The following is a 7,904-nucleotide window of genomic DNA, read 5'->3' on the forward strand; positions in this document are numbered from 1 at the left end:
CCGGCTAGTTTTTTGTATTTTTAGTAGAGACGGGGTTTCACCGTGTTAGCCAGGATGGTCTCGATCTCCTGACCTCGTGATCCACCCGTCTCGGCCTCTCAAAGTGCTGGGATTACAGGCTTGAGCCACCGCGCCCGGCCCACATTTTCTTTTTTTAAGGTAAAATTTTATTATTTTTTATTTAAAAAATTCATTGGTAAAATATGCAAGCATAAACTTTACCTTTTCAACCATTTTTAAAAAGCTTTTATTTTAGATTAAGGGGTACATGTGCAGGTTTTTGTATAGGTAAACTGTATCATGGAGATTTGGCATACAGATAATTTCATCGCCTAAGTAATAAGCATAGTACCCGATGTGTAGTTATCTGATTCTCTCCCTCCTCCCACCCTCCATCTTCATGGAGGCCTGGTGTCTGCTGTTTCCCTTCTTTGTGTCCACATGTTCTCGTTTAGCTCCCACTTAAAGTGAGAACATGCGGTATTTGGGTCTCTGTTTCTGCATGAGTTTGCTTAGGATAATGGCCACCAGCTCCATTGATATTACTGCAAAGGACATAATCTTTGTTTTCTGATTCTCTGCCTCCTCCCACACTCCAACTCATGTAGACTTTGGTGTCTGTTGTTTCCCTTATTTGTGTCCGCATGTTCTCGTTTAGCTCCCACTTATAAGTGAGAACATGTGGTATTTGGGTTTCTGTCCCTGCATGAATTTGCTTAGGATAATGGTCTCCAGCTCCATCTATGTCACTGCAAAGGCCATGATCTCAATTTTTTTTACGGCTGCATAGTTTTCAATGGTGTATATGTACCACATTTTCTTTATCCAGTCTACCATTGATGGACATTTAGATTGATTCTGTTTCTTTACTATTGTGAATAGTGCTATAATAAACATATGTGTGTGTGTGTCTTTATGGTAGAATGATTTATTTTCTTTCGGGTATATACCCAATAATGGGCTTGCTATGTCAAGTGGTAGTTCTGTTTTAAGGTCTTGGAAGAATTGCTACACTGCTTTCCACAGTGGCTGAACTAATTTACCTTCCCACCAGCAGTGTATAAGTGTTCCCTTTTCTCTACAACCTCACCAGCATCTGTTATTTTTGACTCTTTAATAGTAGCCATTCCGACTGGTGTGAGATGGTATCCTATTGTGGTTTTAATTTGCATTTATCTAATGATTAGTGATGTTGAACATTTTTTCAAATGCTCATTGGCCGTGTATATGTCTCCTTTTGAAAAGTATCTGTTCATGTCCTTTGCCCACTTTTTAATCTGGTTGTTTGTTTTTTGCTTGTTGATTTGTTTAAGTTCCTTATAGATGCTGGATATTAGATCTCTGTAGGATTCATACTTTGTGAATATTTTCTCCCATTCTGTAGGTTGTCTGTTTACTCTGTTGATAGTTTATTTTGCTGTGTAGAAGCTTTTTAGTTAAAGTAGGTCCCGTTTGTCAATTTTCATTTTTGTTGCAGTTGCTTTTGGTGTCTTTGTTATAAAATCTTTGCCAGATCCTGTGTTCAGAATGATATTTCCTAGATTATCTTCCAGGGTCTTTATAGTTTAAGTTTTACATTTAAGTATTTAACTCATCTTCAGTTGATTTTTTGGTATGTGGTATAAAGAAGGGGCCCAGTTTCAATCTTCTGCATGTGGCTAACCAACCACATTTTCTTTATCCGTCCATCTACTGATGAACACTTTGGTCGATTCCATATCTTTGCTATTTTTGAATAGTACACATGCCCTTTTAGATCTCCTGAGAATACTCTCCCTCAAGATAGCATACTGGTGCCAAGGTTTAGAAAAACAATAACAGCAACATCAACAATAAACAAAGAAACAAAAGATACTCATTGGAGAGTTATCTCTTAAGTAGCCTTCTTTTTCTCTGGTTACAGTACATATTTTTTTGTATCCACACACTGTTTCCAATGAGTCTGGAAAGTTTATGTTTAATTTTTTAGCCACAGTGGGTTATTTTCCACTGGTTTACAGCCTGTTTCTAAAACCTGACATAAAAAGTCACAAATCCAAGCAAGGTTATCAGTAGCTACATCTGCTGATTCCACATTCATACTTGTCAGAAAACAAAACAAAACAAAAAAACTACTGATCTGAATCAATTTCTGCACATTCTACCTAAGTGAATTCTTTCTTTCTTTGTTAATCCATTAATTTAATAATTACTAAATATTTGCTCTATGGCAGCACTTTACTATTTGTCCAATTGCCATATGCTTTTTAGGGGTTCTCTTCCTCCTCTTTTCTATATTTCCTTTTCTACTCGATACTTCTCAGAATCTTTATAAGTTTCTCCTATTTTAAAAAACAAAAACAAATATCCCAAACTAATGTTTTCTTCTGGCTTCACCTTCTTTCTTTCCTTCACAACATTTTTCAACATTTGGGTTCTCAATCTATCTGGAATCGATTCTTGTGTATGGTTTGAGGTAGGGCTCCAAATTATTTTTCTCCCATATGGATTATAATTGTTCCAGTTCATTTGCTAAATAGTTTCTTCTTTCTCCAGTAATTTGTTATGCTGCCTACATCATATATCAAAATTCCACTTATGTGTACTCTGTTTTGTGAGCTTTCTATTTTGTTCAATCAGTTAACAATTCATTCCTACGCTATACCTTTTTAACTTTAAAATAGTTTTATAATCTTTACAATAAAGTTTTTTTCTCTCTTTCTTCCTTTTGAGAAATAAATTGCCTATTCTTTGTCTTTTGCTGCTCTACATAAATTCTAGAACCAATCTGCCAAAAAGTCCTGTTGGGATTAATATTTTTATTTTGAGAACATAGAGCTAATTTATCTGCATTTCTAATTGTCATATACTTAAGTTATTTCATCAGGAACATTCTGATGATAAAAATTTTTGCCACCATTTGTCATTAATTCCTTAAGGCAATTTTCTAGGTACTAAAATGTTTAGTATAATATGTTCTCTCCCCATTAAACATTGTATTATGAAACATTTTAAATGAACAGACAAGAGTGAAACAATAATAAAATATATTCAAAGTCAAAGATCTAGATCAAAAAACTATTAACATTTGGCCATTTCAAAGTAATTTGCAGACATCATGACACTCCTAAAAATAAAGACATTTGCGCATTTCTTAAAATAAGAGCATTTTATTATATAACCATATTATTGCCCTAAAGAAAATTAAATATAAATCCCTAATAAACCATAATACTAGTCCATTTTTAAATAACCCCAATAGTCCACAAAATATCTTACTTGGATTTTTTCCTAAACAAAAAAATCCAATTAAGGTTTACCTATTGTATTTGGTCATTATATCTTTTTAGTCCCTCTTAATTGAGAAGAGCCCCAATACCTTTTTTTCTTTTGAATAATATTGAATTTTTGAAGAGATTGGATCAGTCATCTTGTGGAACTTCTAAAATCTGAATTTGCTTGACTGATTGTTTCCATCTAGATGCCATTTTTTTTCTTTTATCTCCCATATTCCTGTGAACTGGAAATTTAAATGAATAATTAGCTTCAGATTAAACATGTTTAATAAGAATATCTTAAGAAGAATACTGGGCACTTCATATTGTATTACATCAGGTGGCACATGAAATCCAGATTGTCTTATTATTGGTGATGCCAAGTTTGAGCACTTGATTGAGATGTTAAGAGTCAGCTCTTTCCACTGTTATTTTCGCTAATTTTACAATAAGACAGTAAACTGTCTGGCTCCATGTTAATGTATCATTCTTAAGTAACATTTTATCTAATGGTTTTAGTACATTTGATAGTCATTACCACAATCAATAATTTTATTATGGAGTTGCAAGACAGTGAATATTTCTCCCAATACTATAATGCTTTTATGTTTACTAGTTGGCATTTTTCTATAAGAGAAAAAAATTTTATCAACTAGAACAAAACTACAGTTTCTCTTCTAAAATTGAGTAAACATCATTTTCATTTATTTACCAATTTACACAACAATATTTTTATATAATTACCACCTCCAATGATTTGTCCTGTGGAACCGCCTTTGACTAGAAACATCCCTATAGTCTTTGAACTCTTGCTTTCTGACACAGAAAAATTCAGGATAACCTTGTCGTTTTCCAAATCATAACGCAGCATCAATCATTTTACCAAAACACCCTGATTTTTTAGTGGAAATTAGAGTAAAAGCAAAAATCTGGACACTATGTTGTTTATTGTCACCAGGAAGATTTTTTTTAGGCATCTTAAGTGAACAGGGCTAAGGAATATATTTTAAAGAAAATTGTGAGTTTTAGACTTCTCTTTTTGGCCAAAGAGGACTAATAACCAAAAAATATATTGAACCATCTGTATGAAACAATTTTCAAGACACTGAATATGAGACAACAAAGGACAGAGTTCCCCAAGAGATGGAAAACAAGTAAGGTGAGTCACATGATTATCAAACTTATGCGTTTAAGAGAGCTTCCAGACCCCCATTCAGGAAGTGGGAGCCCAAGCAGGGTCCAGTGGGTTCCCTGAGTTGAGGAGAAAATGAAAAATCCAGAGAGAATAAGGCAGCTAGGGTTTTAGGCCAGATTACTAGAGAGGAAAGGACTGTATAGAAGGGAAACTCTAAAAACAGAGGTTTTCTGTCATGTATACAGCTAAGCGAATGTATGTAGGATAACTACGTGAGGCTGGGGAAGATCTACCCAAAGGATTAAAGACGTGGCAACGTTGCTGGTGACAGCAAAAATGACCCACCAATGGAAACAGCTGGCTTCACTGCATAGGTGATTATCCTGAACCATCTAGGCCACATAAGCACTGGCTATGTCCCTGTATTGGATTGCCACACAGCTCACAATGCATGCAAGTTTGCTAAGCCGAAGGAAAAGATTGATCGTCATTCTGGTAATAAGTTGGAAGATAGCCCTAAATTCTTGAAGTCTGGTGATGCTGCCATTGTTGATATGGTTCCTGGCAAGCCCATGTATATCCACCTTTGGGTCCCTTTGCTGTTCGTGATATGAGACAGACAGTTGTGCTGGGTGTCATGAAAGCAGTGGACAAGAAGGCTGCTAGAGATGGCAAGGTCACCAAGTCTGCCCAGAAAGCTCAGAAGGCTAAATGAATATTATCCCTAATACCTCCCACCCCACTCTTAGTCAGTGGTGGAAGAATGGTCTCAGAACTGTTTGTTTCAATTGACCATTTAAGTTTAGTAGTAAAAGACTGGTTAATGATAACAATGCATCATAAAACCTTCAGAAGGAAAGGAGAATGTCTTGTTGACCACTTTGGTTTACTTTTATGCATGTGACAGTTTTAAGTTATTAGTTTTAAAATCAGTACTTTTAATGGAAACAACTTGACCAAAATTTGCCAAAGAATTTTGAGACCCATTAAAAAAGTTTAATGAGACAACATAAATAAATAAATAAATAAAGACTGCTACATGTATTGGGCAGGAAGTAGTGCCCATGCTTACCAGGCAGACTGGAAAACCTCAAAATTCATGGGTCACTGAACAGGATACTCAGAAAGAACTCCTCTCAGTAGTGGAGAGTAATTCACCCAAGACTGAGCGTGTCTCCAGTCTCATCTGAGAAAAACAATCCAAAACAAAATGAAGCAAAACCATAAATCTCAAACTATCTCAAACTCTTTCCACATATCTTAACTTTATCCATGAATAAACTTCGACTACGTATAGAAATATAAAAATGTCCAGCACCCAACGGATTAAAATTCACAATGTCTGAAATCTACACAACAACAACAAAATGTCAAACATAAAAGCAATATAAATTCTAATGAAAAGAAACTTCAAGCAAACAAAATGACCCAGAATAAACATAGATATTATCATAAAATTATCAAGAAAGGACATTGTCAACTGAATTCCATATATCCAAAAAGTTAAATAGAGTTATGGAAGGCATAATATAGACAAAAATCAAACTTTTAGAAATTAAAACTTTGCTGTCTGAGATGAAAACACACTAGAAGGGATTAATGGCAGATTAGACCCTACAAACGAAAAAGTAGTAAAACTGAAGACAATAGAAACTCTTTAAAATACAGAAGAAAAAATAATTTTAAAAAGTAAAAGGTCATTAGCATACTGAGGGATAACTTTTAATGGCCTTATATATGTATAAGTGGAATCCCAATAAAAGAATGGGTCACAGAGAGAGTAATTGAAAAAATAATGACCATTTTTTTATATTGATGAAGGCTATAGATCTACAAATCCTAGAATCTCAAAAACCAAAACAAAACGTAGGACAAGAGTCATGATGAAAATTACACCAATCCTATTATAATCCAATTTCTCAAAAACAGTAATGAAAAGAAAAGTGTAAATGTATCTAAAGAACAATGATACATTACAAATATAGGAACAAAGTTAAGGATGGTTAAAGATTTTTTATCAGAAACTGCAAGTGAGAAGACAGCAGAACAACATCTTTAAAGTGCTGAAGGAAAACAATTGTTAATCTAGAATTCTATAGCTACTGAAATTGTCATTCAGAAATGAAGGATATTTCTTCAAAAAGAGATTCTCAGGCATACAAAAGCTAAAAGCACTCTCCAGCAGACCCATACTACAAAAATGTTAAAGAAGTTTCTTCAAGTGGAAATAAACTACACCAGATGGAAACACATACCTAGACAAAGGAATAAAGAGCCCTGGAAATGGTAGCTGTTGGATAAATCTATAAGAATCTCTTATTATTATTTAAATGTCTCTAAAATATAATTTTAGGCTGTGTTCAATGGCTCACGTCTGTAATCCCAGCAATTTAGGGGGTTGACACAGGAGGATCTCTTGAGCCCAGGAGTTCAAGACCAGCCTAGGCAACACAGTGAGACCTCATCTCCACAAAAAATAAACAAAATTAACTGGATGTGGTGGTGCATGCCTGTAGTCCCAGCTACTCAGAAAGCTGAGGTGAGAGGATCGCTTGAGCCTAGGAGGTCAAGACTACAGTGAGCCGAGATGGTGTCACTACACTCCCGCCTGGCGCCAGAGGGAGACTCTGTGTTAAAGAAACAAAGAAATAAAATAAAAAATTGATATTAAACAAATTATAAATAAAATAATAGCAATGCAGTTATATATAGTTGTTAATAGAGTTAATGTAGAGTTTATAAGATCTATTAAAGTAAAATATGTTACAATAATGTCAAGATGGGAGAAAGAGACATATACATGTTTAAAGTTGCTACAGTATATGTGAAGTGATCTATCACATGAAGGTTGACTGTGATTAAGTTAAAGATGTATACTATAAACCTTAAAGCAATTACTAAAATTTAAAGAAACCCACAAAGTTACAGCTAACAAGCCAATAAAAAAGAGGAAATAAAATCATTAAAATAGTTCCAAAGAATACAGAAAAAGACAACAAAGAACAGACTAGACAAAAAATAAGTAACAGGTTGATGCCATGAAAAACCTTAGCTTTACACTCCTTCTGCTTTACCTTCACCATCCAGCCTCCAAATAAATGTCTAGCTTCTAAAATATTTTCCTGTCTTCCAAAGCCTGTTCCTGCATGCTTTCCAAGTTCTTTTCTTTTGACTCCCAAGTATCCAATACTTGCATACACCACATCTTCTTTTTCGTTTTTAGTATTTCCTACTCAGAGTGGGTCCCGTGCCTTATGAAACAGCGCTTAATTGATGTTAACTGTGTTCTACCACTGCAAGGACCCCACTAAGTTTTCTTTGCTTCTTCCGAGGCCTTGACTGACTCTCAGCTCCACTGTGAGTTCTGGAGCCTACTCTACTAATCTTGGGTGATTATTTCTCCAATTACATGTTAATCGGATTTTACATCTTCTCTATTTTCTTATTATGTGAGTGATTTTATTTATTTTTTATTTCCATTGTTCTTAGTAGAATGTGTAGATAGGTTAAATTTT

The 7,904-nt window shown here is 34.6% G+C and overlaps 1 pseudogene; it reads left to right on the forward strand.

Moving 5' to 3' along the window:
• LOC108527257 (elongation factor 1-alpha 1 pseudogene) overlaps positions 1 to 5,262 on the forward strand; it is a 40,186-nt pseudogene extending 34,924 nt beyond the window's left edge.
• Positions 5,263 to 7,904: the final 2,642 nt, after the last annotated feature.

The sequence above is a fragment of the Rhinopithecus bieti genome, unplaced genomic scaffold, assembly GCF_001698545.2.
Source record: "Rhinopithecus bieti isolate Rb0 unplaced genomic scaffold, ASM169854v2 scaffold_4101, whole genome shotgun sequence".
Classification (NCBI taxonomy): Eukaryota; Metazoa; Chordata; class Mammalia; order Primates; family Cercopithecidae; genus Rhinopithecus; species Rhinopithecus bieti.